Source organism: Phragmites australis, chromosome 12 (genome assembly GCF_958298935.1).
Source record: "Phragmites australis chromosome 12, lpPhrAust1.1, whole genome shotgun sequence".
NCBI lineage: Eukaryota > Viridiplantae > Streptophyta > Magnoliopsida > Poales > Poaceae > Phragmites > Phragmites australis.
This window is the reverse complement of record NC_084932.1, coordinates 18,061,512-18,066,846: the sequence shown is the minus strand read 5'-3', so window position 1 is coordinate 18,066,846 and position 5,335 is coordinate 18,061,512.

Genomic DNA, 5,335 nt, shown 5'->3' with positions numbered 1-5,335 from the left:
GCTCTACTGGGGAGGAAGCCCGTGTCACAGGTTCTTCACAAAGGCTCCTCCTGAAGCCCTCCACCGCCGGTTCTTCACCACGCCAGCTCGATCCATCGCGTTGTTGCTCGGATCGGACCTATAGGATACAGCTGTGAGAAACGGCGCACGCGGAGATATTCCATGACAAAGGGAGCATCCATCCTCTTCTTCTCTTGAGCCGGCACATTGACTCGCCGGTGTGATGTTGCGTTCCGGCGATCCACACCTCCTATCCCCTTCACCCTGGAGGCCTCTCCACCGCTAAAGCATCACATCCACCGTGGCCATCACCCACTTAGCTCTAGTGCAAGTTTGCAACTGCGTGCACCTCCAGTTCATTTGCAACGGTGGGTGAGCAACCAAGATAAGATTATTTTAGCTAATCTTTCCCTGGCACTGTGGATCGGTATGGTTGGACCATCAGATGCAAATCCGATCAACAATGCACAATCAGAGCATATAGCTTCAGCATGTATATTCATGTTGTGCGTATCACTTCTCTAGAACAAATAATTTTAATTTTAGTTCATAGTTACACACATGATTGTGGAGAACTGATCCAGAGTTTCGAATCTAGGATGGCAAGCTTTTCCTGGGGGTAGGACAATTGACAACTCGTGACAAAGTCAATGCCCAAGTGGTTATGAATCTTATGATCGATCCGTGATGCTGCAGTAAAGAGGGCAGGACAAATGATATGTCTTTGATGCTGAAAGGGAATAACTGGATGAGGATATCAATCATGGGCTCAGCATTCACGTCAGAACTTCATGTTTACCTGATACCTATCTGCCACCTTTGCTCGCTGTTTCAGTGATCCAGCAAAATTCAACAAGTAACCAAGTGGGTCATAGATGTTATTTGTTTGTAAAAGGAGATAAGGGATGCGAAATAACAAATATTTGTACTGATTCTCGAGTAGGCATTAAATTAAATCTTTTTGGAAAAACCATCAGAATCACACAACGATTCTCAGGATTGCCCGGGAGATCGATCGCCTGACGGAACTGAATATTTTCAGGTGGGTTTCAGATTGTGAATAGTAGCCAGACGTAGTTCAGACTCTGCACGATTTTAGAGCTGAGAGCGAGGTAATTTGTGCTGCTCAACTTCCACAGCTTTTTGATTGTTTTCTCCTCTATTTATTGAACGAAATAATAGACGTGTTGATCCACTATCCAGTAATCCATGCACCATCCCACGGGATTTAGTTATGCAGCAGCAAAGACGCGCACTTCGTCTGAATATCAGCAAGTGCTCTGACAGACTGAAAACGTGCTAACCTCAACTAACTTCGTGACAACTTGACTCAACACTAACCAAACTAGCAGTGACTTGAATTAGATTACAGAAACCTCATCTGACCCTGCTGACGCCAGTTCTTTGATTCACTTGCCTGATAGCTTACCTCTTGTAATAGCCCAAATTCCAATTTATTAGAAATTGATTGCACGGGAAATTAATTAAACAAATTAAATAAAAATGGCTTAGAAATTATAGATTCTTCTTGCTTGTTGTGCTTGGTAGATTTGTTTTTCTTAGTTTTGTTTAGGGTTCTCTGTTTTTTACTTGGTTTTTATTGTGTTTTCTAGTTAATTAAATAACAATAGTTATACAAAGAAATAATAAGCAATTAGTGAAAAGATTAAATGAAATAATAAATAACATAAAACAAGAAAAGGAAAGTAAAAAGAATAAAATGGAAACCAGAATTTTTCCTTCACACCTAACCCCTTGCATTGGATCAGGTCCATCCTCTATGGTCGACACCTAGCTTCTTCTTCCCTTCTCCTTAGCCCGATTCTCCTTTGGGATGGCCTCCTCTTTCTCTTCCTTGGGCCGGAGCCGAGTCAGCGCACCGTTCCTCTAGGGCACGCACACCATACTTCTTCATGGGTGCCTTCTTCCTAGGGACCAAAGCTCAGTCACCCTCTCTCCCTCCCTCTCTTCTTTCCATGGGACTGCATGCTCACTGGAGCCTAGGCCAAAGCCCATTTCACCCAACCATTTGTGCACTTTATCCCGCTCCCTCTCTATCTCTGAGTCTCTTCACAAGGGTCCCATGTGTTAGACTCTTCTTCCACCTCCGCATATCCCCTTCCATATCTGTCTCCAACGCAAAATCTATTTCCCTGCCAAATGCGCCCACTAATTCCGCTCATCTTCAAGGAGGGAGCATTTAGGAGATATCAAAACACATCCCAATTGATTCACGTGACCGTTAGTGAAGATCTCACGCGATGAAAGATAGGAACTATCCCGGACTTTTCCTAAACCCTGGACCGCCTCAGCCCCTCTCCCTCGCACTATAAATAGCCCAAACCCAATTACAAAGCACACCACCACCCCCACACTACTTCTACATCGAAGTTCTACCACCAAACCACACTCCAGCGCCACCCGGGAGCTCGCCATTCTCATCATCAGTGAGGAGCTCCGCCACACTCGACCGCCACCACCAATGCCGCTCCGTCATCACCGAAGGGCGCTACGGCATCACAAGCTCGCAAGGAAGCTCCTAGTTGTGATCTTGTCAACCACAAACCATTGGAGCACCATTGCCGATGCACACCGACCCTCGTCGCCACCTCTCACCGTCGCTAGCACACTACAACCCATGCCGACATCAAGTTTTGCTATCGGTGAGTTCGTCGTTCCCCCCTTGTCCTATTTCTCCGCTCGTTGGAGTCCATAGGCCATTGTAGCATGAACCCGATCGAAGTCTAGCGAGGCGTCGTCATGGTCGAGCCACCACCGCCGTGTCCCTCACTGCACCAAAGAGGGAAGAACCATGAGCCATCCAATTTATATTGTGTGGCTTAGATTAGATAAACAAATCCTCATTCGGTCCTTTAGATAGCAACCACTCAATGTAAGACCTGAGGTATTGATTAGAAGGAAGATACACCCTTTTGATTATGTTAGATCTTGGTCGCTAGATCTAAAATCAATAGCAAAACTTGAAGTACAACCCACGTGTCGTCCTAGTCAGTAGTGTGCAGTCAACGTTTTCGTTTACTTTTAAATTAATCCATCTGACAACGTCATAATTAGGTAGGCTGACACAATAATTATGCTTTATAGTAGCAAAAGAAATCAGTCAAACCTGTTACTCCCCCCGTTCAAAAATAGTAGACGTATTTCTTTTGGGCTCGGTCTTCAAAGTTGGATTTTGACTAAGATTTTCTCACAAAATATATCATTTATAGCTAAAAACCCTATATAGTGTGAAATCATTTTAAATTATGAACCTAAATGTATAATTTTTATACATTAGATATTCTTATAATTTGATTAAATGTTACTCAAAGTACACAAAGTTTGACTTTTTAAAAAGAACTACGCCTACTATTTCTGAACGAAGGGAGTAATTCATCAAATAGGATTTTCCATGATAAAATAATTCAGTTAAATATGAAAAATGCTAAAATGAATATCTAATGCCATAATTAGAGTTTTTAAAAGTAATACTAAATAATTTAGAATAATTCATATAAATTCCTAGCAACTCATGTTAATTCCTAACAACTCATGATAATTCCCAATAAATATAATAATCTCTAATAATTCCTAATGATTCCAATTAATTCCTAATAAATCATGGTAACCCCTAATAAATCCCCAATAACTCTAATAACTCTAGGAAAAATCCCAAAAATTCCCATATCACTCTGAAAACTTCTCGAAACTACCAAAAATAATTCCTATTCCCTTGTATCATCCTACCTTTCTCCTTTTCTCCTGAACAAACTTTGTAAGCTTGTTCTTACTCGTTGTAACTATGTTTGATTTTTTTCCTCTACTATAAATGCACCAAAAATCTTGAATAAACTAATTAAGATATTTTGAAGTTTATTTGGCTATTGGTGTTTATTTGCCTTGTTTTTATTGTTTTTATTTTCACAATAAGATGCCGATGTTCCGAAGGAAGAGATTGGAAGCTTCCAAAATCAAGAGTTTGAAGCGCCCTCAGAGCACTAGGAAGGCAAGTTGTCCTTGACACATTTTGTTCCTATTTTGCAAATGTTTTCTTCCAAAACTGCATGCTAATAATCTCACTGGGAATCCCCAATACCATATTTTCTTTGTCACCTTGGCTTTTGATGATGAATAATGTATAATTATTTTATCCGGGTACCCTAGGGTTTCCCGTAATTCTTGAAGAATTTTTTATCTCTGGAAAAGGGATCCCTAGAAGAAAGAAAACTACTCAGAGATACTCAAGGCATCCCATAACTAAGAAGGTCTATCTCCAGGACTAGAAAGGAAGAGTTTAGATGACGTACACCACCCCTATATATATAAGGAGCCAAGGGCCCCTGTAGAGGACAAGCCCAAACAAGTCAAGACAGACAACATGAAGTTGTTAGAAGCCAATGACGAAATTGCTAACTATGTTTAGATCCATCTAGGCTATCTACATCACCTTTTAGATCCATATAGGCTATCTACATCATCTTGTAACAGACTCAGATCAATACAAGATAAACATGACATAGGGTTATTATCCTCAAGGAGATCCAAACCTATCTAAAAACCTTGTGTGTTCCTCTTATGATTCGTCTACTCAAAGCATCATCTAATTCTTAAGTAAGTCCGTTAGATCAGTGGTTCACAAATCGTTGACAATTTTGGTGGGTTCATGCAAAGGGTAGAATATGCTTAGCCTCTCTTTGGGAATTCTGGTAAATATGACTATTTTCCATGAAATGTAATAATGGTACTATGCAACTGAGATAAAACTTGTGGTAATTTTTGTAGCAATATGGAATTAGGACTGGAGCAAGTGGATGGTTGAGATTGTGTAGGTTGGACGACATGGGTTGGTGGTTGTCTTGCTCAAGTCATAAGGACCGGTTCATGGAGCGATAATTCCATGTTTATTGTACAACTACAAGCCAAGTTATAGGCATGACCTAGCCAATTAATTATTTTCCTCCCAACATAGTATATGCTAGATGGTTGTATACGGGGTGTATTTCCCAGAACCATCCAACGCAAGAGGGGCTTTTGGAGTGGAGGGTGTACTCCCATGACAGTGAAACCTTTACAGGCAAACATATGTTGGGAGGGCCTTGTAGTGTTTTCTTAGCCGCACAATTCAGAAGTGTATAAATGTTGGCAGACTCGAGCAAAACAGGAAATCACGACTTATGGGTGAAGTATACAACCTTTGCAAAGTGTAAAATTAATTAATCAGTCATGCTCGTGGTCAAGAGTGGAGAGGAACCGTCATAAGATTAGGAACAACTTGTGGTCTGGTTTGGTCGATCACGGTGGTGGGGACTATGGTTGAGGTAGTTGGATAGTTTAT